General features: G+C 46.5%; 1 protein-coding gene across 2 annotated transcripts in view; it reads right to left on the reverse strand.

Annotated features, from left to right (window-relative positions):
* ARHGEF7 (Rho guanine nucleotide exchange factor 7) overlaps nucleotides 1-23,167 on the reverse strand; it is a 1,058,374-nt gene that overhangs the window by 812,026 nt on the left and 223,181 nt on the right. The gene's annotated exons all lie outside the window — the stretch shown is intronic.

Genomic DNA, 23,167 nt, shown 5'->3' on the forward strand with positions numbered 1-23,167 from the left:
CGAAAATGGCGTAGGCATTATAACATCGAAAACCAGGAAATTTTTAAAACAGCTAGACGGAAATATCATGCATTAATCAAACTTACCAAAATAAATTATTTTACAAATCGGATAGAAGCCTCACAGAACAATCAAAAGGAAATTTTCCGAATTGTAAAAAGTTTTCGAAATCCTAAATTCCTATCCCAGGAAATTCCACCCTCACAGTTTTTTTGTAACAAGATTGCAAATTTTTTCGAACAAAAAATTGTTAATCTTACCAAAGATTTTCCTCCAACTCCTCTAAACGACGAAAACACTGTACAAGATAATAACCTTGGGTCAATCAGCTGGAACACCTTCGCTATGATTGATCTTGCAGACTCCTCACAAATCATCTCAAAAATTAAATCTGGTTCGCCACTTGATCCTTGCCCCCCTTCATTGATCCACGCAATTAAAGATGAGGTGAACCCCGTGATCAATGCCATTGTTAATACATCACTCCAATCCGGAGATGTTCCCATTACCTGGAAGACTGCAATAGTAAAACCACTGCAAAAAAAGACCTGACATGATCCTTCTGTCTTATCAAATCTGCGGCCCATCTCACAACTCCCCGCTATTTGTAAATGTGCTGAAACCCTTGTTAATAAACAGCTCAACATTCCTGGAAACAAATAATATTTTACATCCAAATCAGGCAGGGTTCAGAGCAAACCATTCTACAGAATCAGCACTTCTGTCAACAACAGAAACCATAAGAGCTGCACTAGATCAAGGTAGGAGGGCAGTTTTAATCCTCCTTGATCTATCTGCAGCATTTGGCACGGTGTCCCATGCCATTCTATTACATCGCCTTGTTGGGGCCGGCATAGGGGGCACCGTGTTAAAATGGTTCAAAAACTTCCTGTTGAATAAAAAACAGATAACCATGCTCGGACAGTTCCACTCGGTAGAGAAGGAGATTGGTTCAGGGGTGCCACAGGGCTCAAGCCTGAGCCCTACTTTGTTTAATCTTTATATGGCGCCCCTGATCAACCTCATTGCTTCCTATGATGTAAGTACTATAGCATACGCAGACGACACTCCATTGGTCCTGATTCTGGACGACAACACAGATAAAGCAGAACAGGTTCTGAAAGAGTGTCTGACTGCAACTTTCAACTGGATGCATGATAACCATCTTAAATGTAACTCTGCTAAAACAGAGATTTTACCATTTGGAAAAAACAACTTCTTCTCCCCATACACCTGCTGGCCATCTGATGCGGAAGCCCCACCAAACACCATTTTAGTGCAACTCGAAACCTGGGAATAAAATTTGATGAGATGCTCTCTTTCAAGCAACAATCTAGAGAAGTGGCCGCCTTTTGTTTTAATATCATAAAAGGTCTCCAAATTTTTTTTGACTTCCTGCCTTTATCAGCCCGCCACACAGTAGCAATTGCAATAGTCACATCAAGAATTGATTACTGTAACAGTCTGTATGCAGGGGTGGCAAAATCCACCCTGCACAAATTACAGATGGTACAGAATTCGGTGGCGCGGCTGGTTCTAAGGTGGCCCAGAAAATCATCAGCATCGGCCGCCTTGGACTTGTTGCACTGGCTTCCTATTCAGAAGCGCATACTGTTCAAAATCCTTGTGATCACTTTTAGAGCTTTTCACAAGCGTGGTCCAAAATATCTATCCAACAGGTTTCACAGATACCACCCCACTAGAGAACTCAGGTCAGCTACTGCAAATCTGATGACTGTCTCCAAGTTCCGACTTGCCACCAAGGGAGGAAAATCATTGGCAGTCTTAGGAGCTAAAGCCTGGAACACACTCCCTGCCCATCTTCGCTCAATTACATCAGAACAGATCTTTAAAAAATCCCTAAAAACATGGATCTACGGACTAGCCGAATCAGTGTGCAAATCACTTGTTTGATTATACAAAACATTCACTATCAGTTAAAATCTGCCAATTTCACCAATAATGAAGTCGCAGCGCCAGGATGCTCCTTGGAGTGACAGCGCGCTATATAAATACCTCAACATCAACATTTGGCGTGAATTGTGGGGCAGTCCTCGTAACAATTATGGCTTTGCGTACTTGAAAATAAGTTTCCTGTAAAGTGAGTGCTTGTAACTCACTAACTTTGTGTAATGATGTTATGGACACTAAAAAAAACAGTCTTTAGTGTGAGCATCTGTAATGCAGCCTTGTGTAACAGTTCAAAAGGTACCTTCATCAATTGTGTAAGCACAATATTTAAATACCATGTGGGTGCAACTTTCTTCGGAGGTGCAATTTTTTTTGTTTCTACTAAGAACCGCTTAATGATTGGTAATGTGAAGAATCTTCTTTCAATGTGACACCTTATGTACGCCATAATTGCTGCTAAACGAACCTTTAAAGAGGAATAGGAATAGGAACATCCCCTCGAGGCATCTTAGGTCTTCTGCGCACAACCTTTTAATCACCCGTAGGTTCAAACGCAAAAAATATGGTGGTTCTGGTTTCTCTTTTCTTGCTCCTTTTACCTGGAATTCCCTCCCTCTCTCAATCCGACTCTCTCCTGACTACATCACTTTCCATAAATCTCTTAAAACCTATCTTTTTCAGTTAGCTTATGATTAATCCTTCTGTCCACACCCGACTGTTCTGTATCTCCGCTTTGTCTTTGAGCGCCATGAAACCAATTGGTGTCCGTGCGCGGTAACAATTTTTTTTAACATAACATAGGTCCGCTTACAATCTAGGTGTGTAAAGTACTTTAGCACCGTTTTATCTCTAGTGATCTTTTATAATAATCCTTCTTTAAGACACCAGAGTGAATATATTTTCCATTTAGGTAAGTAACACTTTCTGGTTGTTGGTAGTCTTGAATCTCTTAAAACTGCTATTGCCCTTTCGGATAACTTTAGGTGTCCGAATTCTAAGTCTACAGGAGCCATGCTGTCAGGCTAATAAACTCTGGTTCTGGGTGTAGCACCCTTTCTTCCTGCATTGGTCTTGCCTGACTGGTAACTTGTGAATCTATCCCTGTGATAGTTCTATTACTTCTGAGAACCAGGTTTGTCTTCCATTGTTGTGCAATTCGTATAAAGGTCATGCTGTTGATCTTGCCTTTGCTGATCACCCGGTGAAGCGGAGGCATGGGGGCGGGGGTGGATACGTTCATTTCCCTAACCAATTTATCGACATAGCATTCCCCATGGACTGGTGATAACGGTTTGGTTCAGTTCCCATTCATGAGACAATGAGGCTTGTGTGCTCGGTTTGTCTGCCTCGATATTGTCCTTCCCTGGCAGGTGGATAGCTAAGATCTCCATCTTCCTTTGAATAACCCATTTTTTGTGCTTATCTTCACAGTGGTAGAGACATATTTGTTTATGTAAAACATGGTGGTTGTGTTGTCAGTTTGGATCAATAATGATTTTCTCCAGAGCTCTTTCTGAAAGGCCTTTAAGGTTAGGAATAAGTTTTTAAGTTCCAGGATGTTGATTTGTTGTACTGCATCCTGGTCTTTCCAGACGTCCTGTGCTCTCCATCCCATCTGAGTCATCTGTTATGGTCACAATTAGAGTTGGTTGTGTAAATGTTGTTCCTTGTGTAATATGTGAACTGTTCCACCATACTATCTCCTCCTATATCCTTTGCATGACAACCACTAGATCTTAACACCTCCCACCGCCTGTGACCACTGGTTTTGTAGCCATTCCTGAAATGGTCTCATGTTAAGTCCTGTGTTTGGTATCAACAGGATGCAAGAAGCCATCGTTCCTAGTAGCATCCCCAAAATCCTTACTGTAAGAACTTGCCCCTTCCGGTACAGTTGTAGTTCCTTTAATAGTGCTATTGCCCTTTTCTCGCTCGGGAATACTTTCTCTTGGATTGAATTTATTCTGGACCCTAAGAAAATTTTCAATGACTTCTCCATGTGTACTGAGAACTCGAGGTGGTATAGCGTTCTTATTACTTGCTGCATGTGCTCTTTGCATATTTTGTATGAGTTTGCCCTTACCAGCCAGTCGTCTAAGTAAGGATAAACATGTATTCCCTGCCTTTGCAGGTGTGCTGCAACTATTGCAAGAGCCTTTGTGGATAATCTTAGTGCTGATTTTATTCCACATGCTAGTACTTTGAACTGGAGTGTTTGTTGTCTACCACAAATCTGAGGAATTTCTTGTGGCTTGTGTTCATGGGAATGCGTAAATGAGCGTCCTGTAAATCTATTGTTGCTATGTAATCCTCTTTTTGTAGTTGAGGTATTACTTCTTGCAGGGGAGTCATTTTGATTTTTTGCGTTTTTATAAATCTGTTTAAAAACCTCAAGTCTAGAATTGATCTGAGTGACCCATCTACCTTTGGTATTAGAAAGCATGTTGAGTAGTTCCCCTTGTTTTTTCTAATCTTGGTACTAATTCTATAGCATCCTTTGACAGCATTTCTTCTACCTCCTTGAGTACACTGGATGTTTTCTCCTTTGAATGTACCTTTTTCTTTGGTTCTTTGCATGGAGGTGTCTTGTCTAATTCTTTCCAATATCTGAATTGTATTCGGTTTAAAACCCATTTGTCTGTGGTGATTTCCTCCACTGCTGGAGGAAATGTGTTATTGAATGTAGAAGTTCAATATATTCAATTTTTGTCCCTTTGTATGTCAGTACTCTTACTCCTGCACTCTTGGATGTTTGACATGTGTCGTTTGTGAACTTTGACAAGTCCCTTACTTACTGGGAGAGCTCAACCGCTTTGTGGTTGTCCTCTTCTGAGTGGGAGATCGCAAAATGACTGTCTTCCTTACTGATACTGCCAGTTTTGTGGTTGTTATGGACTTGTCTACTTACCTTCTAGGACTCTTGGTACGTCCGATGTGATGTTCCTGGAGGGAAGAAGCCCCTTACGGTGGGTCTTCGTGAGGGTACTATTCACATACAAATATTGCCTCTGAACTGTAGAGTCCCCATTGATTTCGCGGTTTCGTAGGCCTTTTTCAACTGATTCAGAGCCTCATCAAGCACACTCAAGGACAGTTGTTCCCAATTGAATCGTGCATTTAGTATGTTAGCTTGTACTTCAGGTTTAAAATCTGAAAATCTTAACCAGGAACGGAGTCGTTTAGTAATGCCCATCATTTGTCTGCTTGATGTTTCTGCTGCATCCAATGCAGATTTTAAACAGGTATTGCTGATGTTTTTGCCATCCTCCACAAAATGTGCTACCCTCTTTTAGTACTGCTCTGGGAGTCTCATTTAATTCACCAATGTTCATAGGCGTGACGATTAAGTAGTGTGATGGAATATGCAATACGCCACTGCTTTGAAGAACTCCTTTCAACCTTTCGCCCCATGAGGTCCATCCTCTTACTCTCCTAATCTGAAGGAGGTCCTGTTATGCTTGGGACGTTAGCCCTCTTCCTAGCAGTAATGTAACTACTGAATCTGCTGGAACGGTTACCTTTATGTAGCTTGGATCGTTGTAAGAGTGTTTATACTTCTTCGCTGCACTAGCAATTACAGCATTACATGTTGCTTGTTCTTTAAATGCCTTGTTTCCTTGATCCAAAACACTTAACTCTTTTCATCATCGTCAAGGAGCATGAATTACGGCGGATTTTACCATGGACTTGGGCTGCACTTGTAACATGTATTTGTATTGGCATCACGTTGCATAAACATGGTTTATTTATTAATCACTGAATACAGTGGTGGGTGAAGAGGTGATTCACACTGTTTGATATTATTTCAGGATGAATACGGGGAAGGGGTGATCAGGGGCTTGATACAGCGTGACCCGAGGGAGAATGAGGTCAAGGGTACTTTAAGAAACACAGTGAGGCACAGAGAGCACGTGATAGGTTTTGAACACAGGTGGGTGGTTAAGGTTTAAAAGCAGCTACGATGGGAACAGCACGATTGGAATGCCTGCCGAAGGGAGATAAGGAGGTCATGACGGTTGTTAATGAGGACATTGTGGAGCAGGTATGCTCAGGGATGTAGTGTCAGTTGAAATAAGTAGTTACTTTGGGTGGAGTCTTGTGGGGTGATTTGTTGGGAAATAGATTTGAATTTACATTACGGTCACAGCAGTCTTTTCCTTGCGGAAAGGGTCTTGAGCACAATGTTAACAAGGAGGGCACATTCAATTGTGTATTATGAGAACTGGGGCAGTTTCAACGGGGAGTGTAAAAACTGCAGGATGGGGTCAAGAACAGTGTGTTTAAGAGTCAAACACATGATTTTAGTTACACTTCTTTTGTTACAGGGGTGTTTGGGTTAGATAAATGTTTAAACATTCATTGTAAAATTATCACGCATTTGCATTGTTTACTGAAACATGTTCTTAACGTTATAGATACCCCTATGAATAAGCCTGGATGGGCATTCTCAGAGTATCAAGATGCATAAAGCGCAGAAACTTTGTCTTTGACGTGATGGTGAAAAACTGATTACATTTTGGAACAAATTTGGATGAATTTGAAAAAATATGGAGTACGCGTGAATATTGTTTGCATATGTGCATACTGCTGTGCAACTCCTTCGTGACACGGACAGGCGCGCCACATTCAAGAATCTTTATACCAGGTGCTTTGTTTGGGACGGAGCATAATGGAGTTTTGCACGCTAAAATTGAAAAAGAGACACAAAGTTTGTTTATTCAAAAGAAATAGGGTGTGCTTCAGGTTCAACCACAATGAAGTAGTAGCGACCTGTGGAGAACACATAACTCGCACATGAGACAGTACACACACGTCTCCGCAGCCCATGGGTCCTCCTCTAGAATAGATTACATATTCACGCAGGCAGATGGCATGAACCTGTTTCGTGATGGACATCACAAGGCCAGGGGGATCTCTGACCATGCGCCAGTGGGGGTTCAGTTGATGGGGCCAAACGGGATTGGAGCGCCCCACCCAGGCTTGACTCCTTTATATTCAAAGACAGTGATTTTCAGGAGAGGTTCAGGGAGAGGGTTGCTCTGTACTTTGAAGACAACGTAGGGTCAGTGGACTCCCCCGGGATAGTGTGGGAGTCATACAATACTGTAGCCAGAGACTTTGTTCAGGCTGAGGTAGGGCGGAGACGTAAGGACAGGCATGCGCAGGTGGAACAATTGGAATCAGAGCTTCTGGCTCTGGACAACAGGGCAGGGGTCACTCCGACCCAGGATCGGGACAGACTGCATAAGGCACGCCTCTTGAGCAAAGAAATAAGGGATGTCCTGACGGAACAGGCAAGATCACACGCGCTAGCCACACAGCGGAGGGTGTACGACCTAGGAGGCAAGGCGAATAAAATGATCACCTGGTTGGGGAAGAGAGACCGAGACCGCAGTTGGGTGCCCAAGATAGAGCGATCGGATGGGTCGGTGAGCACCACAAGCATGGGAATGGCTGAGGATTTTGCGCGATACTACAAAGACGTCTATCGGTCGCACATGGCGAGGGGCGAACAGGAGTGTTGTGATTTCCTGGCCCCCCTGCAGCTCCCGGTACTAGAACCGCCAGACAGGGATCTGCTAGACGCAGATATCACGGTCAAAGAAGTGGAGGAGGCCATGGGCGACCTGCAGACAGGGAAAGACCCCGGACCCAACGGGTTCCCGGCGGAAGCATTTGGATGTGTGGCTAGCCTCACGGCACCCCACATGTGCAGCATGTTCCTAGAGGCACGGGAGACTGGGCAGCTCCCGAGGGACCAACGGTTGGCCACGATCGTTGTGATTCATAAGGCAGGGAAACCACAAGGGAATTGCAGTTCGTATCGGCCCATCTCCCTCCTTAACTAAGAGACGAAGGTCTTGGGGAAGATCCTGGCCACGCGCCTGGGTGCGGTGATCCAGTCACTGGTTCACCCGGACCAGTCGGGCTTTATGCCCCACCGAAGCACGAGATTGAACCTGCGCCGTCTATTCGGGGTCCTGCAGACGGTGACTGCGCGTCAGGGGGTGCCGGCGTCTCTGCTCTCTCTCGACGCCCACATGGCCTTTGACAGTATCGAGTGGCGATACATCTACGCAGTCTTGGAGAGGCTGGGCTTCGGAGACAACTTCTGCTCCTGGGTGAAGCTACTACACACAGGACCACTGGCGAGGGTTCGGGTCAACGGGACTATTTCGCGGGAATTTCAACTCGGTCGCGGCACCAGACAGGGGTGCCCCCTGTCCCCGACCCTCTTTGCCCTGGCATTGAAGCCGCTGGCGCACTGGGTGAGGACGGACCCGGGGGTATGGGATATAGATATGGGAGATGGATGGGAAGAACGCATATCGTTATATGCGGACGATATATTGCTCTACACCCAGCGGCCGTCAGGCTCCATACGGCGACTAATGGTCGTGTTACGCACGTTCGGGGAATACTCCGGGTATAGTATCAACTGGAGAAAATCCCTGGGCTATGTCTTGGCGGGACGCCAGCCGCAAGCGGTGCCCGGCTGCGAGGGCCTTGTTTGGCGCGTAGCGTTTCGTTATCTGGGGATTTGGGTCACGCCGTCCGACACTGAGTTTTTCCAGCTCAATGTGCAGACACAACTGAACCACCTGCACAGCGACGTGCAGCACTGGCGAACCCTCCCAGTCTCCCTCATGGGCAGGGCCGTTCTATTCAAAATGATGGCCTTGCCCCGTCTGCTATATGTACTGCAGAGCTTGCACTACCCAATCCCGGAGCAAGTCTTCAAAACGGTGGAATCGGAGCAACGCTCCTATTGTGGGGCGGGGGATGTCCAAGGATTGCTCTTCGAAAATTGCAACGGGGTCCCTACGAAGGGGGACTGGCGGTACCCGACATCCGCCTATACTACTGGGCGACACAGCTGATTAACATCAATGGATGGGTGTTCGCCCCACAGGAGGAGCCGGCATACCGAGTGGATCGAATGGCCCTAGGGGCGGGCTCCTACTTAGCAGCTCTCTACTCCAAACCACGGCGCGACCAATCCTTGCCTCCCCAAACGGCGGTAGTGGTGGACGTATGGAAGCAAGCAAAAAAACTGCTTGGAAGGGGAAGGAGGCTTACGGCCCAAAAGCCCTTATGGAAGGGAGACTTCCTTAGGGAAGTGGTGAAACTCTGTGACCTGCGACAGTGGAGCCTGATCGGTATAGATACGCTGGGGGACGTATGGAGGAGGGGGCAGGTGGTGGAGTTCACGACTCTCCAGTCGGACTTCCAAATGGGGGATGGCGAATTCCTGCATTATCAACAATTCAAACACGCCCTATATAGACATCTGGCACAGGGGGGGGATCAGGTCCCTGAATATGCCCCCCTCGAGGACAGACTGCTGTTAGACCCCATGATGGACGAGGCCATATCACTTACTTACAAAAAGCTCATTAATAATGTTCCTGATATCCTGGGGCCACTGAGGGAGAAGTGGGAATCCGACCTTGGCTTGCTAGAGGACGACGACTGGAATGAGGCCCTGCAGTGTCCTAGGGAGGTGGCGATTCGAGCCCGATTAAGGTTGGTGCAGTTGCGCATCCTCCACAGGTCCTACACCCCACGAACGGTACAATTCAAGATGGGGTACGCAACATCACACTTTTGCTTGAGAGGCTGTGGGGAAGAGGGAACATTCTTTCACATCCCATGGGACTGCCCTAAAATCCGTACATATTGGGTGTGGCTGAAAGACATTATGGAGGAGGTAGTGGGGGCGGAGGTACAGTTGGAAGCTAGGTTGCACGTTTTGGGGGTCACAGGGAACATTACGTGGCCCAAAGGAGACAAGATATGGCTGGCCTTTGCGAGTATGGTAGCCAAAAGAAACATCGCAAGACTCTGGGGGAGTGAGTTAGTTCCGACAATTGAGGAGTGGGAACGAGATAGAGATTGGTGCCAGAGGGCAGAGAAAGTCATCTATAATAGCAGGGGGTGCCCTAAAAAATGGGAAACGATATGGCAGGCTTGGAGGAGATATAGAGGAGAATGGATGGATACCCCGGATGCATCACCGTAGGAGTTCCCCCCATGAGGTACCACGAACTGCATACCTTGGACACAACCTCTTCCTGGGAGGCCTTGGGCCTCGACTGGTAGCAGAGTCTGAACACATCGCCGGGGAGGAGAGAGGTAGGGGGTGGGTCCTGGCCAGGGAGGGGAGGATTGGAGGAGAGGGAGGAGCAGATTATTTGACCCGCTTATATTCTGTTGGGGCATGACCTGGGGGTAGACTGTAGTATTTCCCATTAATGGCTGCTGTACTATACTCATTTAATGTATGAAGACCACTGTTTTCTCACTAATACCTGATGTGTCTTTTGATGGAGCTGTTTTGTTTCAATAAAAAGATTTTTTTTTTTTAAATCACCATAAGGGTTGTCTGCATTAGTGCAGGGTGCTACAATTACATAACTGAGCACAATATAGTAATCCAGCCTCTCACAGTATTCAAATAAGAAACACATGTATCAGGATGGAATGATGATATTCCGTGCACCACACTAATGAGAAATTAGTTTTCCAAGTTGTCCCACTGGGATCCCATCATACCAAGACAAAGGGGCAAGCAAAGAGTTTTAAGATCCTTGTATAGTGGTTTCTAAAATGTTACAGTGACTAACACAACCACACATCTAGCACGAGATCTACGTGTGCAGATGATACTTATGTACCGGTGGAGGGAGAGATATATGCAGGAAAGTTATAGGTGTATGTAACTTACCACATAAAGAGCAGAACACAACTGAACATATTACTGCATTGGAATGGAACAATGTTCACCTTAAGAAAGTGTCAACATATATTTCCTTGTTAAGGAAGATACAGTGGATTCAAAGCTTGTTGCGATTTACAAAAAAAAAAAAAAGAAAAACCACAAAGGTTAGTATAACAATAGATATATTGGTTTACTACAATGGAATAATGCATACTCTTGGAAGCATGTAGGACTAGCTACCCAAAAACAAATAGATTTAGTTCTGATTAACTTACACCGGGAATTAGACCACTTGACTGAATGTTTGGGAGGAAATGATGTGTGCACCATACAGTGCTAATGATAGGAACCCACATCCTAAGATGGAGCTGTTCATATGACTCTAAACATGAAGTCCGACCGGTGTACATTTCACGGCGACTCAGACGAAAAAAATCCAAATTCGGAATGGCAGTGAAATGGTATGCATACTGCACAGACTACTGGATGGTGAAGAAAGTGTCACCACAACACTAAGGGAAGAAGTGTATGTACTTATTCCTTAGATTGGTATGTTTTCTTTTTATGGGCTACACTTTGCAGGTGACCAGCCGGTAGCCTAAGATCCCGCCACAACCAATGGGCCCTTCTACTTTCGGATTAGGGTAAGCTTGCTCGTTGTTGGAAGAATTTACGCATGATATCTAAAAAACGAAATTTTGCTACGGTTACTGACTAATGGAATTAATACAGATGCATGTAATTACAAACTACATGATACTTTGTAAGAAATAACACTCTTGAGACTAAATACTTTTAAGAATGTAAGTTGTGAACGTATAGTAACTATTAGATATACGAACCACAGGTGACTCATCTCGATTCCCTTTTTATCCTGCATGCGATGTCCATTAGGGAGGAGGCTACTGAACACCTATGCTTGAAACACAGGTTTGACATACCATGTGTTGGTGAACCAAATTGGAAAATTAAATGAAAGCACAAAGAATACAGCGCTATAATTATGGAAAGTTGTTCTTAGTACTATAGCGACATCTGACCACCTTTCAGTATACATAGGGTTTCTGTTTTTATAGAAGTCAACAAACTCTTAATACATGATCTGCATGAGACACGATTGGATGTGTTTTTTTCAAATTGTTGTTGGGTATGTATAAGTAGAAATATGTGCGCAAGTGTTTCTCCTCATATTTTTTTCCACAGAATGTTGTGCTAATTGTAGGTCATTAACACCAAGACAACATTCACTACCATAATAGATACGTTTACAGATCGGTACTGAAGAAGTGCCATTGATCCATTATAGGGCGGATAAGGTGCAAAAAATGTAACCAAATAGAAGGAGCTAGGAATCATATTATACTCAGAGGATCCATTATTACTTTTATCCCATTAAAATTGGCCCCACGAATAGTTAATTTTAAACTGCTGTTTTAGACATGTCTACACAATTCCTATAAACGTTCTCGAATCATTTCCTGAAGGACTTTTTGGCCATAAACTCTTGTCCAACAGGCGATACAAAAAACAGATCTCTGGCAACGTGCCTCCCAGCCCCTAGTGGCGCCCACTGGACATTGCAGCACCAGCCTAACGAGGAGCAAAGCAAGATGATGGAGCAGGCCACCACTGTTGGGTGAGGACTTGTGCTCTTGAAATGGAATACGTTTTCTGTACGGAACTTAACACTTTTGTAGCAAAATATAAATGCAATTAGGGAGACGTGTGCTGGACTGAAAACTCTTTGCTTTTGTAATTTTTATGGACTACCCATTTCCAACCTTTTTTAATCTATGAGGTCTGAGTGTTGTCATTTAACTCAAATATACTGGCAACACCATCAGGGTCTTCTCTCCAAGTCTCCTGCTTCGCTCATTCTGCCAGAAACCATGCAGTTAATATTAACAAAAAATGGGTGCTTGCCATTTGTTTCTAATGAGCCCAGACAAGGAATAATAGACCCAGACCAAGCAGGATTTATCCAAAATCGTCAAGGGATGACAACACGAAAAGGACCCTTCACTTAATAGACAAGGCCCATCGCAAGAAAATGAATGCCCTGCTGTTGACCGTTGACGCACAGAAAGAGTTTGAACGGGTCGACTGGAGTTTTCTGGAGCGCACGCTGGCCCACTTCAGGCTAGGGGAACGCTTTAGAGCGTGGCCTGCGTGCTGCTATAGCTCTCTCACCGCCTCCATTAGTGTCAACGGGATCTCTAGTCACTTCCCCATCCAACGAGGTACCAGGCAGGGATGTCCACTGTCGCCCCTCCTGTTCGCCTTATACATCGAACCGCTGGTGCAGAGGGTACAGGACAATCAGGATATCAGGGGCATACCATTTGGAAGGGAAAGACATGTCATAAGCCTGTATGCGGATTACATATTGACCTCACTAGAGGCTCCTAAGAGGTCGGTACCAGCATTTTTGGAGGATGGGGAGGTCTTTGGTGGAGTGTCCGGTTTTAAAGTCAACGTGGGGAAGTCGCAGATCCTAAATCTAGCTGGGGCACGGGGGGGGGGGTCACTGAGGGAGGGAGTTCAGTTCTTAGGGATCCAAGTAACAAACTTGATCCCTTACTTACAGATTGAGCTGGCTCCGTCGGTCCAACAAACAATAATCAGGAACTATGACAAACTCACCAGACCGATCACGAAAGATCTACAGGCATGGAAGTGCCACCAGATGTCATTAATGGGCGGGTGGCCGCAATAAAGATGTAGGCCCTACCGAAAGCACTGCATCTGTTTCAGACGCTACCGGCCAAGCCATCGTAAGGGACACTCAAGGCACTACAGAAAGCGATGCTACAATGGAAGTCGCAGATCCTAAATCTAGCTGGGGCACGGGTGGGGTCACTGAGGGAGGGAGTTCAGTTCTTAGGGATCCAAGTAACAAACTTGATCCCTTACTTATGGATTGAGCTGGCTCCGTCGGTCCAACAAACGATAATCAGGAATTATGACAAACTCACCAGACCGATCACGAAAGATCTACAGGCATGGAAGTGCCACCAGATGTCATTAATGGGCGGGTGGCACAATAAAGATGTAAGCCCTACCGAAAGCACTGCATTTGTTTCAGACGCTACCGGCCAAGCCACCGAAAGGGACACTCAAGGCACTATAGAAAGCGATGCTACAATGGAAGTCGCAGATCCTAAATCTAGCTGGGGCACGGGTGGGGTCACTGAGGGAGGGAGTTCAGTTCTTAGGGATCCAAGTAACAAACTTGATCCCTTACTTACGGATTGAGCTGGCTCCGTCGGTCCAACAAACAATAATCAGGAATTATGACAAACTCACCAGACCGATCACCAAAGATGTACAGGTATGGAAGTGCAACCAGAATGGGCGGGTGGCCGCAATAAAGATGTAGGCCCTCCCGAAAGCACTGCATCTGTTTCAGACGCTACCGGCCAAGCCACCGAAAGGGGCGCTCAAGGCACTACAGAAAGCGATGCTACAATTCGTATGGGCAGGGACGAGGTCACGCATTCGTCAGGAGCTGGGTTATCTGAGGGCAGACTAGGGAGGGCTGGGGATCCTCAATTTAGAGGAATATTATAGAGCAGCTCAACTGAGAACATTGGTTGAATGGAGCCGGGAGGTATCTGAAAAGCGGTGGCTGTTCCAAGATAGAGCATTGGCTCAGATTTCTCTGTGGAAGGATCCCTTTTTGAAAAAGGCTGATAGGCTGCAAGGTCTACTGGGGTCTCCAATCAATACGGCGGTGATGGATGCGTGGGAGGAGGTGGCTACGAGGAAAAGCTTACTTCATTTCCCTCTCCGATGACGCCCCCGCTTGGGAACAGGAAATTCTCCCCAGGAATGGATGTCACAGCATTTGGAGCATGGCAAGCCACGCCTTGTAAAAAAGCAGGCCCACTGTTTGATCTAGATGGGATTGTACCCTTCTCACAATTCAGGGAAGACTACACATTCCCTGAGACAGAAAGGTATCACTACATACAGGTGCGACACTGGCTTCTACAACCCGACATACACCCTAAAGTAAATAGAAAGCGGACGAAATACGAAAAATGGCTGGTCACAAAGACAGACAAAAAACTGATCTCTGAGCTAAAAGACATGCTGCGCATGCCAGCTCCCTACAGAGGGTATCCCCTGGTCAGAGGCGGTGGACGAGGGAGCTAGGTAGGGAACTCTCAAAGAAGGAATAGGGGGACATCTATTATAGGGCCAAACATACAGTGAGAAACACCGCCCGTAAGGAAACGGCTTTCAAGATCGTTACATACTGGTACCGGACACCTGTACGTTTAAACCAGGCGAATCCAGACCGTAGCTCTACCTGCTGACGGGGGTGTGGGGAGGAAGGGACCTTGCTGCACTTGTTGTGGGACTGCCCGGTTCGCTCCAATTATTGGCCTCAAATCTTAAGATGAAATTGATGTGCACTTCAAGACACAGATTCCAAGACTCCCGGCCTATGTGGTATTAGGATTGCCCAATCCCCTAACGTTTCCACTGAAGTCCCGCAATGGAAAACAGATGGGCTTAGCTTTGGGCAGCGCTTCAAACCATTTTAACGCACTGGGGCACGCAAACAGCACCCACTCATACAGGTTGGCTCCATAAACTATGGTACATTTTAGGGATGGAACGCATTCAGGCCGCTCTCACCGGCTCGGGCTCCGGCTTTAGGGAGGTGTGGAGGCCTCTTTTCGCCCTGATGTCCACCGAATTCAATGACATTACATGTCCAAAGTAGCTTGGGCTCCTTCGTCTAACAGTAACGGAAGACGCTTCTGAGATAAAGTAAACACTCTGGGCCCGATTCACAGAACTAACTTAAGACAAAATCCTAAACTTACTACCATTTTGGTATTCACAGAAGGCTCTTAATCATTTTGGTAATCACAGAAGCTAGGAGACCTAATTTTAGGACTCCTACATGCCCTTCTGTGAATACCGAAAGTCTTAAAATTAGGATTTTTCTCAGTTTAGGAGTAGTAAAGTTAGGACTCCTAACTTTAGAACTCCTAAATGCCTCCAATGGAAGGGAAACAATTCCTGCAGAAATTCTCGGTGGATCTCTCCAGGGACAGGTAGAGTGCCATCAACTTACTCATGTTAACCTTGAACCTGGCCGCTTGTGCAAATAGCTCCAGATCCTCAAGGCATGCGGGCACCGACTCACACAGGAGACAACGGTAGGGCGTCGTCGGCATAAAGACTAATAGTATGAACGTAGCCCCTAAACTTGATTCCTGTTACCCTCGGGTTAAGCCTCAACCTCTGTGCCAACTGTTCCATGTAGAGGGCGAAGAGGAGGGGCGTCAAGGGGTACCCCTGCCTTGTTCAATGGCAAACTGGGGGGATGTGCAGCCGTTAACACGGACCGCTGCTGTCGGGAATTTGTAACAGTTCAGGACGTATGTACGGAACTTCACGCCCAGCCCCACCTTATCCAGAACTTTCTCCAAATAGGGCCAATGGACCCTATTGAACACTTTTTGGCGTCGATAGCCAGCATAATGAATTCTCTCTTCGTACGTGTAGCTTTCTCGATAAGGTGCAAGGCTCGCTTAGTACTATCAAAGGTTTGGTGCTCTGGGATCAAACCCGCCTGATCCGGGTCGACTAGGCCTCCCATGTGAGGCACAAGGCGGGCAGCCAAAATTCCCGTGTATGATTTAAGATCAACATTAAGGAGAGAGATATGACGGTATGCCGCGCACGGCGAACGATCCTTCCTCGGCTTAGAAATGACCGCAATAAAAGCCTCCAAGAGGTCCCCTGATCACCCCAGGTTCTGAGAGGAAATTAAGAAAACACGTAAGGAGGGGAGCGGCCTGGGCACAGAATGTCTTATAGAAGCTTGCAGGGAAGCCATCCGGCCCAGGCATTTTCGCCAATTTAAGCGTGAGATGGCGGCGAGAACCTCTTCTGGCTGAATGTCACGCTCGAGATGGTCCGCCTGGTTCTTCGTAAGGGATGGGAGGGAAACTGAGTCAAGAAAGGTCTCTCCAGCTAAGTCCCACGCTGGGGAACTGGCGTAGAGGTCGGCGTAGATTTGCTAAAAGCACAAGCGATATCGGTATCCTCCGTGGCGTGCCTATCGTCCCCACCGTCCCCTCGAAGAATTTCCTGCACGCTCGTGTGGTCTAGTTTCGCTCAGCTTATGGGCTAGTAAGCGCCCACACCTGTCTCCACCAGTGTAATATGCGTGCCTTAGTCGCAGAGCTGCGAATACCGCCCAATCCTGATCTATAGCCGCTAGTTGTTGCCGAACCGCTTTAAGTTGCCTCCACAGTCGAGGGACCCCGTTCTCTGGTGCATTTGCTCCAGCTCTTTAGTCTGCTGAGTGAGTTCCTCCCGCTTACGTGCTCGGTCGACATTATCTGCGGCAGAAATTGCTAGAACTCACCCCTTATAACTGCTTTCAGTTCTGCCCATTGTGTCACAAGTGTGGTGTTTGTATTGCTATTGTGAGAAAGATAGTCAGTGATAACACGCGGTATCCGTGTGAGCACTTCCTTGCGGTTTAATAATGTCTCACGAAGGCGCCAGGTCCGTATCGTGTGCTGGGTTGGTGGGAGGGAGAGGACAACTGTCACTGGTGCGTGATCCGATAGGAAAGCAGACCCTATCTCTACCGCAGTCGCCAGCGCATGCACGGATGACAAAGTGGGCAGGTATTCTAAGCAGGCATATGTTTTGCTTGCACTAGAATGAGGAGTATTCCCCACTCTGGGGGTGGAAGCTGCACCACTAATCTATGAAGCCTAACTTGCGCAATCAGGACAATCCCTCCGATGAGAGAATACCTGTTTGGGAAGTGCGTTGGCATGATCTGTCTAGGGTGTTGTCAAAGACCAAACTTAGATCTCTCCCCAACAGAATGTGGCCTGGGAGTGCTCTAAAGTAAGACAACTGAAAGGGTCTTGACTCAAAACTCAGCAAGGCTGAGCCAAACTTAACTAAAGAAACACAATTGCCAGTGCTGAGAACCTTACTTCCAAATACTTGATTTAAGAAATGGTTGTCATGAATGTAACATGGAAACCTGCTTTATAAATTGCAACATGTAATTTTTATTGCTTCTTTTTCAAAAATTATTCAATTTTTACTACATATTTGTTTTATGCATGGAAATACAAACAGACTATGTACATTTATATACAACAGTGAAAGATTAATCTACACAACAAATTTCACACGCTCTCAATTTCAAACACTCTTGGTCATACATTCATCCCACTACTCATACATACACATACTAGTCCCGGTGTCAACAATACTGTACAAAATGCAGAAATGACCCCTGTTTTTTTGGACAACTTATAGTTCTTTGTAAAGTTCAAAGAAAAGGAAACAAAAACACTCCTCGTGCTATTTGCAAATGTAATTGTGGATCAAGTGTTTTTTTTAAAGTGACCAGGGACCGGGTCGGTCGACGCGTTTCAAACCCTGTCAATGCCAGGGTTCTCCTCAGGACCAATATTAACTCAATTCTTGGGTCAAGGCTCCAAACCGAGAGGACAAAAAGTTGTATTCCAATGCAGAGAAGAGGGAGGAGCCGTATAGTCTGCGGGTTCTCGTTCAGTTATTTCAGCTTCCTTCTATCTACAGCCACGCTGTCTTGGATCCATGTTGTTGGGGCTACGTTTGTTAATTTAGAACGCGCTGCTGGTCGCAGTGGCACTCCTCACAGTAGACTCGCTCCAGTCTGAGCTCTCATCGGGGACGACAGGGCCAGCGTCCACCACACTGCTAAGGGGCTTTTTTCCCTGCCTACTGGAGCTCCACCGATCCGCGCTCCCAGCTCCGTTAGCCCAGGGACGGCGCGCTCAACACAAGATGGCGGCCCGGGCCCCCCACGTCACTCCAGACCTCGACCGTGGGGGATCCGCCAGACCACAGCCCTCTGGGCCGCCGCTGCCAAAGCTGAAGCCCCGGTGTCGGCGCCTATGTGCGCTGGTCCACTAGGTCCGCCGCCTTTTCCCTCAGGAGTCTCGCCGCCGGCCTCGGGTGTCTGGGCCTCGCTTCTCCAGCGCGGACGCAAGACCAACCGGTTCAAGGTCGCGGGCAGCAAACTTCACCGCAGTAGCCACCTCCGCACTGGAAAGCTTGCTCCCTGGGTTTGGGACTAAAGCCACCACGAATGCTCAGGCCGACTGTCACTGGATCGGCCCGAAAGGCGGTGCTATAGTAGGCTGTCGACGGGAGCGCCGGAGCCGTCCGTCCGCTCACGCCGCCATCTTTGCCATGCCCCCCGGCATTCTGCGCTTTAGATGAATATGTTTAAAAGTAAAGTGCGCCATACAGCGATTGCTACAATAGTTAATTGTGGATGTGTTAACAATTGATGTGTGCACTGATGGCTGGTGATGTGTGTGCCTGGTGGAAGTGTGCACTGATGGCTGGTGATGTATGTGCCTGGTGGAAGTGTGCACTGACGGCTGGTGGTGTGTGTCTGGTGAAAGCATGCACTGTAGGCTGGTGGTGTGTGTGTGTGTGTGCCTGGTGAAAGCGTGCACTGACGGCTGGTGGTGTGTGTCTGTGCCTGGTGAAAGCGTGCACTGACGGCTGGTGGTGTGTGCCTGGTGGAAGCGTGCACTGATGGCTGGTGGTGTTTGTGCCCGGGGAAAGCGTGGACTGACGACTGATGGTGTCTGTTCCTGGTGAAAGTGCACTGACGGTGTGGTTGTGTGTATGGTTGTGTGTGTGGTTGTGTGTGTGTGTGTGGTTGTGCGTGTTTGTGGTTGTGCTTGTGTGTGGTTGTGTGGTTGTGTGTGTGTGTGGTTGTGTGTATGTGTGGTTGTTAGTATGTGTGGTTGTTAGTATGTGTGGTTGTTAGTATGTGTGGTTGTGTGTATGTGTGGTTGTGTGCGTGGTTGTGTGCGTGGTTGTGTGCGTGGTTGTGTGCGTGGTTGTGTGCGTGGTTGTGTGCGTGGTTGTGGTTGTTAGTATGTGTGGTTGTGTGTATGTGTGGTTGTGTGTATGTGTGGTTGTGTGTATGTGTGTATGTGTGGTTGTGTATGTGTGGTTGTGCGCGGTTGTGCGCGTGGTTGTGGTTGTGTGTGTGGTTGTGTGTGTGGTTGTGGTTGTGTTTGTGTATGTTGTGTTTGTGTATGATGTGTTTGCGGGCAGCGATGGGCACAATCAGAATTCATGGCTCAAAATGATGCAGAGCCCTGGTCGCGCAGACATACATCAGGCACTCGTATAGAGGGCAAGAACCCAAATACATGGACACACAGTCAGATTCTTCCTAAGACGTGATTCTGTTTCACCTCGGAAAAAAACAACTTCTGTTTGTCTCCCTGTAGAACGTCATTCTCATTGCTCTTGTCGAGTTAAAATCATATGAACTTGGCTTTCACGGCATAAACACACTGAACAGAAGGCGAGAGGACTCAGACTCCAGCAATGGGCCAGGGGTCACATATGCATGCTCTGAGTGAGAAACAGGGCATCAACACTGAAGCAGGAGGATATCACACAGGCAATTACAGCAGGGTAGGGAATCACACAAGGGATTAGACTCTGGGCTTGGAGACACAGGCTCAGCACTGGACAGGGAGGAGGGGCTCTGAGAAACAGACACGGACATGACTGGCATGGACGCGGAGATGGGTAAAGAGACACAAGCATGGATAGAGAAACACAGGAAGGGTTAGAGAGACACAGACATGGTTAGAGAAATACTGATGTATAGGAAGACACTTGCTGTGAAGACACAACTGGATAGGAAGACACAGACGTGGATAGAGAGACAAGGACATGGATGGGGAGACACACATGGCCATTGAGACACTTGCTCGGAAGAGACAGGCATGGATAGAGAGACACAGGCATGGATAGCGAGACACAACACATGATAGGGCCACACACCTTATTGAGACACTTGCTAAGAAGACACAGACATAGGCAGGAATAAGCCGACAGGGAATGTAGAGACAAAGAAATAGAGAGAGACACAGACATAGAAAGACACAGACATGGATAGAGACGCATGCATTAATAGAGAGAAACACATGGTTAGCGAGACACTTGCTAGTAGGAAGACACAGACATGGATACTCTGGCTGGGGCACACGAACATAATAACTGAACTCCACATCTCACTGGCATCACCTCATAAAGGGTTTCCCGAACAAGGTATCCCACTGCCAGTTGATGAACTTTGCTAATTGGACAGGCAACTGCACCAGCAAGCAAAATAAACGGAAAGTTGGCCATATAAAACATATGTAACATAACAAAATGCAAGAGCAATGCAGGAATATGCCAATCTGTTTGCAACAAGCAACCATGCATGTTTTTAGATGAGCATAACATGTACTGCTAAGAAGAATTAGGAAGTTAAAATGGATCTATTTTTTCTTACAAACAATGAAAAGTTAGTTATTACAGTTATGAAGGAAATATATCAGTATTAGAAATACTATTCTTGTTAATTATAACGTTACAAAGTTATGGAGCAGCTCAAAGTATGGAATGGCTAATCAGAGCCTTTGAACAGTATTGGAGGGTCATTGCCACTTCCGGCTAGCACCAGGCAGTCATCGTTCAGCAGTAATAAATTATTTTTCAGAGTCTAAGACAACAATTTCGGTTGTAGCGACCGTGAGCTCATCAGTTTTGTGAAGTTGTTTTCCTAAACCTAGGGAAGTTAAATGTGCGTGACCAGGAGTTGGGTGAAGGGTCATTCACGGAGGTCGCCAACTGCTTTCCTAGTCCCACCTATCTTACTCCCGCCCGCTCTGCCCCTGCTAGAAATAAGTGTATGAGGTAATGCCCGGAGAGTCTTGGAATCTCAGAGGAGCAGTGCCCGGGCCGGGCTGACAGAGGGAGCAGGAACTAAGACGAAACTAGTGCAGGCGCGACAGGGTCCCCCTGGCGAGAAGGTCTTGTGAAGCTAGAGAGAAACGGTAGTCCCACGACCAGGAAAAGAGCCTGCACCCCAAAGTAGAGCACCATACGTACGAACAGGTAAGTGCCCCCGGGGCGACTCTGAAACGAAGCACTATCTGCACAAACATATAAGTACACAGCAGAGAGGCGATAAAAGAGTAGAAAGGAATAGGTTTGTAGGGCTCGGATAGGAAATGAATTTGGTAACTGCAGCTCAATGCATCCTTACAACACTAAATTAACACTAAAGGGTGGTTGATGTTTAAGGTATTTCAGAGCCCTGCCACCCGCCAGAACTCAAAACTAATTTGCTACTTTTTTCGTAAATTGCCAATATTTTTGCATTGCCGGCCCATGTACCTCATTCTTGTCGCACTATCAGTCCACCTACCCCAGGCGTCTCACAATTTTTGATTGTCCTACGTTCCTCACATTGTTTGTTCATTTGCCGAACGCTCCCCACAGAGCCTTTCATGTGCCACCGTCTTCACATTTCTTGGTACATATAACCACATTAAAAAAGCGCTGCTTATAAAAACAAGCGGCACTGAAAGTGATTGCAAAAGCAATCGCTAATGTAAAAAAAAAACACAAAAAAAAAAACACGCCCGCGAGGGGTGCGCGCACGCGTGCCACTGCGAGGCATATGTTTTCAATTATCGCGCCCGTGTCTGGGAACGATAATTGAAAACATATGGGCTTTGGTGCACGTAACAGACACCAATAGGCCATGGGCGGAGCAATGCGCCCACCTTTGGCCTATTGCGCGCTTTGTTAACAAAATACACGTACTCTAAGCCCAATCACAGAAGAGCAGACAAAAAAGCGAGCCTGTGCGTTTCCAGGGTCCATTTCTGAACGCCGGACAAAAGGACTCTCGCCGGCGCGAGCACTGCTGCGCAGTGCATCGCAGGTCGCGAGACCTAAAATGTTTTCTTTTACTGGAGACCACAATGTATTGCTACCCACTGTTACCAATTCTTTAAATGTACATAGCCTGAGCTTTATCTTGGTCCAAAGGAGTATAAGGATAAGTTACTTACCTGTAATCCTGGTTCTCTTCCAGGGGTATACTCATCAAAGTCATAAGCAGTGAATTATGCCCGCACATGGGCGGGGATAGTTCACTGCTTATGACTATTGATGAGTATCCCCTGGAAGAAAACCCTTCGACTTCAATTTCCTGGCAGTTTAGTTTATCAGCACATCTTGGATGTGCTTCCGTCAGAACGCATGAGGGACTATTGTATAACCAAAAAGCACACTCAATCATAATGCGGTTCGTCACGTTTAATACCTTACTTCCAAAATGCATGCTCTACAGAAAGCAATCCTTGTTTGAGACTTTTCCAGCACTGACAAAGCTAGCCAATCTGGCAGTCTTTAATGTGTGAAAGGGCAGTTGGTGCATGCAACACCTGTAAACATTTGCGAAAGCCTTTGTTTACACACAATGGCACATTAAAACCAGGTCTGTTGGCTTTGCCACAAATTATCTTGTGCGTTACTGCATTATCATTCAAAAACTCTAGATTTCTTTAAACTAATCACAATATTATACAACCTGTTCTAGAAATTTTTGTAGTAATGGTCTTAAACACTTTGAAATACTCTGACATTTTCTCCTTCCCATGTGCATCAGTGCAA

The sequence above is a fragment of the Lissotriton vulgaris genome, chromosome 8 (assembly GCF_964263255.1).
Source record: "Lissotriton vulgaris chromosome 8, aLisVul1.2, whole genome shotgun sequence".
Taxonomy (NCBI): domain Eukaryota; kingdom Metazoa; phylum Chordata; class Amphibia; order Caudata; family Salamandridae; genus Lissotriton; species Lissotriton vulgaris.